This window comes from Oncorhynchus gorbuscha, linkage group LG08, assembly GCF_021184085.1.
Source record: "Oncorhynchus gorbuscha isolate QuinsamMale2020 ecotype Even-year linkage group LG08, OgorEven_v1.0, whole genome shotgun sequence".
Classification (NCBI taxonomy): domain Eukaryota; kingdom Metazoa; phylum Chordata; class Actinopteri; order Salmoniformes; family Salmonidae; genus Oncorhynchus; species Oncorhynchus gorbuscha.
Window position 1 is genome coordinate 75,394,077 of NC_060180.1, and position 10,616 is coordinate 75,404,692.

The window sequence follows — 10,616 nt, forward strand, 5'->3', positions numbered from 1 at the left end:
ACCAGATGAAACGAGCCACTTGCGCTTCCCCATATGGCAGTTTCTTGTTATTCTTCCTGGGAATACAAATACAGTCTTTAAATATCCTCCAATACTCTGACCGAATTGAAGACATGCTAAAGACAGTCTTTAAATATCCTCCAATACTCTGACCGAGTTGAAGACCTGCTAAAGACAGTCTTTAAATATCCTCCAATACTCTGACCGAGTTGAAGACCTGCTAAAGACAGTCTTTAAATATCCTCCAATACTCTGACCGAATTGAAGAACTGCTAAAGACAGTCTTTAAATATCCTCCAATACTCTGACCGAGTTGAAGACCTGCTAAAGACAGTCTTTAAATATCCTCCAATACTCTGACCGAGTTGAAGACCTGCTAAAGACAGTCTTTAAATATCCTCCAATACTCTGACCGAATTGAAGACCTGCTAAAGACAGTCTTTAAATATCCTCCAATACTCTGACCGAGTTGAAGACCTGCTAAAGACAGTCTTTAAATATCCTCCAATACTCTGACCGAGTTGAAGACCTGCTAAAGACAGTCTTTAAATATCCTCCAATACTCTGACCGAATTGAAGACCTGCTAAAGACAGTCTTTAAATATCCTCCAATACTCTGACCGAGTTGAAGACCTGCTAAAGACAGTCTTTAAATATCCTCCAATACTCTGACCGAGTTGAAGACCTGCTAAAGACAGTCTTTAAATATCCAGCTGTTTATCGTTGTCCCTGATTGAGAACCATATTTAGGGAGCCTGGTTTATATTTTGTTTCGTGGGTGATTATTTTCTGTCTTTGTGTATGTTACCAGACAGGACTGTTTCGTTTCCTGTCATTCTTGTTTATCATTTTGTTTGAGTATTCGTTTTCATCAAAAGGCATAATGAATACTTACCACGCTGCACCATGGTCCTCCTCTCTTTCTCCCAACGACGAACGTTACAATAAGGTATCTTAGAATGTGTGTTTGAGGGAACATTAGTTTCTGGTTTGAATTAGAGAGGGGGAGAGAGAGAGATGGGGAGAGAGAGAAAGATGGAGAGAGAGAGAGATGGGGAGAGAGAGAGAGAAAGATGGTGAGAGAGAGAAAGATGGAGAGAGAGAGAGAGAGAGAGAGAGAGAAAGATGGAGAGAGAGAGAGAGAGAAAGATGGAGAGAGAGAGAGAGATGGGGAGAGAGAGAGAGAAAGATGGTGAGAGAGAGAAAGATGAGAGAGAGAGAGAGAAAGATGGAGAGAGAGAAAGATAGAGGGAGAGAGAGAGAGAAAGAGAAAGATGGAGAGAGAGATGGTGAGAGAGAGAAAGATGGAGAGAGAGATTGTGAGAGAGAGAGAAAGATGGAGAGAGATAGTGAGAGAGAGAGAGAGAAAGATGGGGAGAGAGATAAAGATGGAGAGAGAGATGGTGAGAGAAAGAGAAAGATGGTGAGAGAGATGGTGAGAGAGAGAGAAAGATGGAGAGAGAGATGGTGAGAGAGAGAGGAAGATGGAGAGAGAGAGATGGTGAGAGAGAGAGAAAGATGGAGAGAGAGATGGTGAGAGAGAGAAAGATGGAGAGAGAGATTGTGAGAGAGAGAGAAAGATGGAGAGAGATAGTGAGAGAGAGAGAGAGAAAGATGGGGAGAGAGATAAAGATGGAGAGAGAGATGGTGAGAGAAAGAGAAAGATGGTGAGAGAGATGGTGAGAGAGAGAAAGATGGAGAGAGAGATGGTGAGAGAGAGAGGAAGATGGAGAGAGAGATGGTGAGAGAGAGAAAGATGGAGAGAGAGATTGTGAGAGAGAGAAAGATGGAGAGAGAGATTGTGAGAGAGAGAGAAAGATGGAGAGAGATAGTGAGAGAGAGAGAGAGAAAGATGGGGAGAGAGATAAAGATGGAGAGAGAGATAAAGATGGAGAGAGAGATGGTGAGAGAGAGAGAAAGATGGAGAGAGAGATGGTGAGAGAGAGAGAAAGATGGAGAGAGAGATGGTGAGAGAGAGAGATGGTGAGAGAGAGAGAGAAAGATGGGGAGAGAGATAAAGATGGAGAGAGAGATGGTGAGAGAGAGAGAAAGATGGAGAGAGAGATGGTGAGAGAGAGAGAAAGATGGAGAGAGAGATGGTGAGAGAGAGAGGAAGATGGAGAGAGAGATGGTGAGAGAGAGAGGAAGATGGAGAGAGAGATGGTGAGAGAGAGAGAAAGATGGAGAGAGAGATGGTGAGAGAGAGAGAAAGATGGAGAGAGAGATGGTGAGAGAGAGAGAAAGATGGAGAGAGAGATGGTGAGAGAGAGAGAAAGATGGAGAGAGATGGTGAGAGAGAGAGAAAGATGGAGAGAGAGATGGTGAGAGAGAGAGATGGTGAGAGAGAGAGAAAGATGGAGAGAGAGATGGTGAGAGAGAGAGAGAAAGATGGAGAGAGAGACAAAGAGAAATAGATAGAAAGGGAGAAAGACAGAGAGAAAGAGAAAGCGAAGGGTTTAACAATTATTTTCCTCACCAATTGATGTGTCTCCCTGTAGAGGTGACCTCTATTACTAAGTATAGCAGATCGATGCCTTCTCTCTTTTATGATGCAGCTCGAGTATTACATTCGGGAAGGAGGCATATCCTTGTAAAACCTGTTTGGCTGGCTAACACTGAGGCTATATACATGGGGTACTGGTACAGAGTCAACGTGGAGGCTATATACAGGGGGTACCGGTACAGAGTCAATGTGGAGACTATATACAGGGTGTTACGGTACAGAGTCAATGTGGAGGCTATATACAGGAGGTACCGGTACAGAGTCAATGTGGAGGCTATATACAGGGGTACTAGTACAGAGTCAATGTGGAGGCTATATACAGGGGGGGTACCGGTACAGAGTCAATTTGGAGGCTATATACAGGGGCTACCGGTACAGAGTCAATGTGGAGGCTTTATACAGGGGGCACCGGTACAGAGTCAATGTGGAGACTATATACAGGGGGTACCGGTACAGAGTCAATGTGGAGGCTATATACAGGAGGTACCGGTACAGAGTCAATGTGGAGACTATATACAGGGGGTACCGGTACAGAGTCAATGTGGAGGCTTTATACAGGTGGCACCGGTACAGAGTCAATGTGGAGGCTATATACAGGGGGTACCGGTACACAGTCAATGTGGAGGCTATATACAGGGGGTACCGGTACAGAGTCAATGTGGAGGCTATATACAGGGGGTACCGGTACAGAGTCAATGTGGAGGCTATATACAGGGGGTACCGGTACAGAGTCAATGTGGAGACTATATACAGGGGGTACCGGTACAGAGTCAATGTGGAGGCTTTATACAGGGGGCACCGGTACAGAGTCAATGTGGAGGCTATATACAGGGGGTACCGGTACAGAGTCAATGTGGAGGCTATATACAGGGGGTACCAGTACAGAGTCAATGTGGAGGCTATATACAGGGGGTACTGAGACAGAGTCAATGTGGAGGCTATATACAGGGGGTACTGAGACAGAGTCAATGTGGAGACTATATACAGGGGGTACCGGTACAGAGTCAATGTGGAGGCTATATACAGGGGGTACCGGTACCAAGTCATTGTGGAGGCTATATTCAGGGGGTACCGGTACAGAGTCAATGTGGAGGCTATATACAGGGGGTACCGGTACTGAGTCAATGTGCGGGGGTATATACAGGGGTACCGGTACAGAGTCAATGTGGAGGCTATATACAGGGGGTACCGGTACTGAGTCAATGTGGAGGCTATATACAGGGGTACCGGTACAGAGTCAATGTGGAGGCTATATACAGGGGGTACCGGTACAGAGTCAATGTGGAGGCTATATACAGGGGTACCGGTACAGAGTCAATGTGGAGGCTATATACAGGGAGTACCGGTACAGAGTCAATGTGGAGGTTATATACAGGGGGTACCGGTACAGAGTCAATGTGGAGGTTATATACAGGGGGTACCAGTACAGAGTCAATGTGGAGGCTATATACAGGGGGTACTGGTACAGAGTCAGTGTGGAGGCTATATACAGGGGGTACCGGTACAGAGTCAATGTGGAGGCTATATACAGGGGGTACCGGTACAGAGTCAATGTGGAGGCTATATACAGGGGGTACTGAGACAGAGTCAATGTGGAGGCTATATACAGGGGGTACTGAGACAGAGTCAATGTGGAGACTATATACAGGGGGTACCGGTACAGAGTCAATGTGGAGGCTATATACAGGGGGTACCGGTACCAAGTCATTGTGGAGGCTATATACAGGGGGTACCGGTACAGAGTCAATGTGGAGGCTATATACAGGGGGTACCGGTACTGAGTCAATGTGCGGGGGTATATACAGGGGTACCGGTACAGAGTCAATGTGGAGGCTATATACAGGGGTACCGGTACTGAGTCAATGTGGAGGCTATATACAGGGGTACCGGTACAGAGTCAATGTGGAGGCTATATACAGGGGGTACCGGTACAGTCAATGTGGAGGCTATATACAGGGGTACCGGTACAGAGTCAATATGGAGGCTATATACAGGGGTACCGGTACAGAGTCAATGTGGAGGCTATATACAGGGGGTACCGGTACAGAGTCAATGTGGAGGCTATATACAGGGGGTACCGGTACAGAGTCAATGTGGAGGCTATATACAGGGGGTACCGGTACAGAGTCAATGTGGAGGCTATATACAGGGAGTACCGGTACAGAGTCAATGTGGAGGTTATATACAGGGGGTACCAGTACAGAGTCAATGTGGAGGCTATATACAGGGGGTACCGGTACAGAGTCAATGTGGAGGCTATATACAGGGAGTACCGGTACAGAGTCAATGTGGAGGTTATATACAGGGGGTACCGGTACAGAGTCAATGTGGAGGTTATATACAGGGGGTACCAGTACAGAGTCAGTGTGGAGGCTATATACAGGGGGTACTGGTACAGTGTCAGTGTGGAGGCTATATACAGGGGGTACTGGTACTGAGTCAGTGTGGAGGCTATATACAGGGGGTACAGGTACAGAGTCAGTGTGGAGGCTATATACAGGGGGTACTGGTACTGAGTCAGTGTGGAGGCTATATACAGGGGTACTGGTACTGAGTCAGTGTGGAGGGGTACAGGTTAGTCGAGGTAAACAAATCAAATCAAATCAAATCAAATGTATTTATATAGCCCTTCGTACATCAGCTGATATCTCAAAGTGCTGTTCAGAAACCCAGCTTAAAACCCCAAACAGCAAGCAATGCAGGTGTAGAAGCACGGTGGCTAGGAAAAACTCCCTAGAAAGGACAAAACCTAGGAAGAAACCTAGAGAGGAACCAGGCTATGTGGGGTGGCCAGTCCTCTTGTGGCTGTGCCGGGTGGAGATTATAACAGAACATGGCCAAGATGTTCAAATGTTCATAAATGACCAGCATGGTCGAATAATAGTAAGGCAGAACAGTTGAAACTGGAGCAGCAGCATGGCCAGGTGGACTGGGGACAGCAAGGAGTCATCATGTCAGGTAGTCCTGGGGTATGGTCCTAGGGCTCAGGTCCTCCGAGAGAGAGAAAGAAAGAGAGAAGGAGAGAATTAGAGAACGCACACTTAGATTCACACAGGACACCGAATAGGACAGGAGAAGTACTCCAGATATAACAAACTGACCCTAGCCCCCTGACACGTAAACTACTGCAGCATAAATACTGGAGGCTGAGACAGGAGGGGTCAGGAGACACTGTGGCCCCATCCGAGGACACCCCCGGATAGGGCCAAACAGGAAGGATATAACCCCACCCACTTTGCCAAAGCACAGCCCCCACACCACTAAACAGAGAGTAGCAGCAGTGTACAAAACAAATGGGGGGGTTGGGGGGGGGTCAATGTAATAGTCCAGTAACCATTTGATTAGATGTTCAGGAGTCTTATGGTTTGGGGGTAGAAGCTGTTTAGAAGCTTCTTGGACCTAGACTTGGCACTCCGGTACCGCTTGCCGTGCGATAGCAGAGAGAACAGTCTATGACTAGGGTGGCTGGAGTCTCTGTCAATTTTTTTTTGGGGGGGGGGGGCTTTTCTCCGACACCAGATAGTATATAGGTCCTGGATGGCAGGAAGCTTGGCCCCAGTGATGTACTGGGCCGTACGCACTACCCTCCGTAGAGCATTACGGTGGAATGCCCAACAGTTGTCACGATGCTCAGACCCTAGTCTACAGACAAGGTAGTCCTGTAGAACTTAGTAGGGGACGTCTCTCCTCACATTGATATTCTACCAAGCTGCTCAGATAAAGACCAAGAAGAAGGGGAAATTAAGTGTTACTTGTAAAACTAAATCTTCGTAGAAACATCCAGCCAACAGGAAGGATGAACAACAATTGTTTTTTTTGTGTGTGAAGGAAGAAGCACAACGTAAAGGAGAGAGGATGGATGGATGTTCCACAGTTTATTGTATCGACTCTGCAGTTTCAGCATGCTTTTGCGGCACAGTCGAAAGCGCGCTGGACTTCGGGCTAGAAGGTCCTCGCTCCCTGCCTGTTTCATTACAATATCTAAATTTAACAGATCTCGAGCCTCTCAACATTTGTAGCCCAGTGAAGGCCACTATATCTGTAATGGAAACGTATTTCCGAATTGCCCCAATAATCGTGTCAGATGTAAATGTAGCTATTTGCTCCTCCTCTTGTGGTATATTGTAAAACCGTCTACAGTTGAGGACCATTCAATATCGCAGTTTTGTTTCCACGGATACGTGTCTAGGGGGGGAAAAGGGGGGAGAGAGAAAGCACAGGGAGACGACCGGATTACGCTCAGACAGACACGATGCGCGCTTTGGGTGATTCGCGACCTTAAACCATTTTCTGGTAAGGCTCCAGTTGATCGGATTTATGTTGTTTGATCGGATTTATGTTGTTTGATGTATGTTTAACTGTCGGATATGTATAGTAGCTTGATGTTTAAGGCTATGATGCAATGATTCATCACACTTAAAACGTACACCCCGCAGACGCATATGGTTTAACGGTTTATGAATAGGCGAATTTGATTCGTTTCCTAAACCACTTCGTTAGAAAAGCGGATTGGCTTGGAGTTATTTCAATAATCAACCATGTGGTATTACAATGATTACATTGGCCACTGACAGTCGCCTAAATAGGCTAAGAGAGAAGGCAGTGAGGGGAATTTAGTCTGTTTACCTGGTGTGTTTGACTTGAGGTCTATCCTCTTGCTTCTGAACATTGAAGGCAGGTTATCGTCTTTTTGTTGTCATGAATCTTGTTCTGGATGCAGCTCTGCGGAGTGGTCACTAGCTGGCCACAAAGTCTTTACAATCAGATTAACCTACACTCTAACCTTAACCACACTGTGCTAACACTAATTCCTAACCCATACCCTTAAATTAAGACCAACGTGCTCATTTTGGTATTTTCATACTACAAACATTATTAGACAATTTTAACTTTGCAGCTGGCCCATCTACAGAAGCAGAAATCGTTTAGTTATGCCTCCATGACAAGACTCATCACAATAAATGTCAACCTGGCATCTTGAAGACGTTTGGCTGTTTCAGTCTATGCGTGGGCAGCGCAATAGCAGTGCGCTAAACGCATTGTGTCAGTGGTAATATGCTAAATTGAAGTTTTCCGCCACAAATGCATTTTGTAGCTTACTTTTCTGCGTCTTAAATAGCCCACTTCAATGAGTCATGTCAGCGGCGGACATAGCAGGTCTAGTTTGAACTGAGGCAGAACTGGTGAATGTTTGTCATCAAAGTCTGCATGTGGGAAACTCAAGTGAGGACTGGAATATGTGTTTTGGTTTAGTATGAGAGGCGGATGTCTGTTGAAAACAGGTCTGGACCTTCTCACCCCCTCTCCAGGTCAACTGTCACACGGACTCATGCTAGCAGGAGAAAAACAGTCTCTTGGGGAAAGCAACAATCGATGTTTCATGCATCTCTGTCCACAGATTAAGTAGGTCTATTTTAACTCTGATCTTTCGGAAACTAATAATACTAATAAAGACAGATACCAGATAATTCAGAGGGGTTGGGTTAAATGTGAAAGACACATTTTAGTTGAAGGCATTTAGCTGTACTGACTAGGTATCCCGCCTTTCATTCAGCTGTACTGACTAGGTATCCCCCCTTTCATTCAGCTGTACTGACTAGGTATCCCCCCTTTCATTCAGTTGTACTGACTAGGTATCCCGCCTTTCATTCAGTTGTACTGACTAGGTATCCCCCCTTTCATTCAGCTGTACTGACTAGGTATCCCCCCTTTCATTCAGTTGCACTGACTAGGTATCCCGCCTTTCATTCAGTTGTACTGACTAGGTATCCCCCCTTTCATTCAGTTGTACTGACTAGGTATCCCGCCTTTCATTCAGTTGTACTGACTAGGTATCCCCCTTTCATTCAGCTGTACTGACTGTATCCCCCTTTCATTCAGTTACTGACTAGGTATCCCCCTTTCATTCAGTTGTACTGACTAGGTATCCCCCTTTCATTCAGTTGTACTGACTAGGTATCCCCCTTTCATTCAGTTGTACTGACTAGGTATCCCCCTTTCATTCAGTTGTACTGACTAGGTATCCCCCCTTTCATTCAGCTGTACTGACTAGGTATCCCCCCCTTTCATTATACTGACTAGGTATCCCCCTTTCATTCAGTTGTACTGACTAGGTATCCCCCTTTCATTCAGTTGTACTGACTAGGTATCCCCCCTTTCATTCAGTTGTACTGACTATGTATCCCCCCTTTCATTCAGTTGTACTGACTATGTATCCCCCCTTTCATTCAGGTGTACAGCCTTGTAGTCAGAATCTTGATAGCAAGCTTGCTGCCCTTCTTCTTCTTCTTCTTCTTTTAAATCATGTTTTATGACTGTCAGACAGGGCAATCGAAATCACATTAACTCCCTAATTGCCACTGTGAATAGTCATTTGAGTTCAAAAGTTATTCATGAATTTGAACCTAAGAACTAGGATAATGAGGACTTAATAGCGTGATTAAACACCTACTGAGGGAGTCAGGGGTGGACGAGGCATGAGTCTCTCTGAATAATAGAGACAATCAATGTGTGCGTTCCAAATGGGAGCCTAATTCCCTATCTAGTGCAATACGTTTGACCGGAGCCCTATGGGCCATGGCACCCTATTCCCTATGGATTAGGGTGCCAAGTGGAAGGGATAGAATGGGAGTGAGAGAGACTGGAAGGGAGAGAGAGTGGAAGGGAGAGAGAGAGTGGGAGGGAGAGAGACTGGAAGGGAGAGAGAGTGGAAGGGAGAGAGAGAGTGGGAGGGAGAGAGAGTGGAAGGGATAGAGAGTGGAAGGGATAGAGAGTGGAAGGGAGAGAGAGTGGAAGGGAGAGAGAGAGTGGGAGGGAGAGAGAGTGGGAGGGAGAGAGAGTGGAAGGGATAGAGAGTGGAAGGGATAGAGAGTGGAAGGGATAGAGAGTGGGAGGGAGAGAGAGTGTGAGGGAGAGAGAGTGGAAGGGATAGAGAGTGGAAGGGATAGAGAGTGGAAGGGAGAGAGAGTGAAGGAGAGGGAAATAGGGTGCCAATTGAGACCAAAGACAATCTTCTCTTCACATGAATATTCATATATTCTCTTCACATTAATATTCATATCCTGCAATCACTAATTAGTGTTTGTTAGTAAAAACTGGACTTGAAAGAAGAGAGAATATTGGTAGAATTGGAATGGGAGGGAGAGAGAGTGGAAGGGAGAGAGAGTGGGAGGGAGAGAGAGTGGAAGGGATAGAGAGTGGAAGGGAGAGAGAGTGGGAGGGAGAGAGAGTGGATGGGAGAGAGAGTGGAAGGGAGAGAGAGTGGAAGGGAGAGTGGGAGGGAGGAAGGGAAGAGAGAGTGGGAGGGAGAGAAGGGAGGATGGGAAGGGAGAGGGGGAGAGTGGAAGGGAGAGAGATGGGAGGGAGAGAGAGAGTGGAAGGGAGAGAGAGTGGGAGGGAGAGAGAGTGGAAGGGAGAGAGAGTGGAAGGGAGAGAGAGTGGAAGGGAGAGAGAGTGGAAGGGAGAGAGAGTGGAAGGGAGAGAGAGTGGAAGGGAGAGAGAGTGGGAGGGAGAGAGAGTGGAAGGGAGAGAGAGTGGGAGAGAGAGAGAGAGTGGAAGGGAGAGAGAGTGGAAGGGAGAGAGAATGGGAGGGAGAGAGAGTGGAAGGGATAGAGAGTGGGAGGAGAGAGAGAGGAAGGGAGAGAGAGTGGGAGGGAGAGAGTGGGAGGGAGAGAGAGTGGAAGGGAGAGAGAGTGGAAGGGAGAGAGTGGAAGGGAGAGAGTGGAAGGGAGAGAGAGTGGAAGGGAGAGAGAGTGGAAGGGATAGAGAGTGGAAGGGAGAGAGAGTGGAGGGAGAGAGAGTGGGAGGGAGAGAGATGGAAGAGAGAGTGGGAGGGAGAGAGAGTGGAAGGGAGAGAGAGTGGGAGGGAGAGAGAGAGTGGAAGGGAGAGAGAGTGGAAGGGAGAGAGAGTGGAAGGGAGAGAGAGTGGGAGGGAGAGAGAGTGGAAGGGAGAGAGAGTGGAAGGGAGAGAGAGTGGAAGGGAGAGAGAGTGGAAGGGAGAGGAGTGGGAGGGAGAGTGGAAGGGAGAGGAGAGAGAGTGGGAGGGAGAGAGAGTGGAAGGGAGAGAGAGTGGAAGGGAGGAGGAGGGAGAGAGAATGGGAGGGAGAGAGAGTGG

At 47.0% G+C, this 10,616-nt stretch overlaps 1 protein-coding gene across 1 annotated transcript in view; it reads left to right on the forward strand.

Moving 5' to 3' along the window:
* The first annotated feature begins 6,703 nt into the window (after positions 1-6,703).
* The window catches only part of LOC124040698, a 29,438-nt gene continuing 25,525 nt past the window's right edge, over positions 6,704-10,616 (forward strand). The window contains exon 1 of the mRNA XM_046357772.1: positions 6,704-6,796. The gene's annotated coding sequence lies outside the window, so the exon portion shown is untranslated. The remainder of the gene's footprint in view (positions 6,797-10,616) is intronic.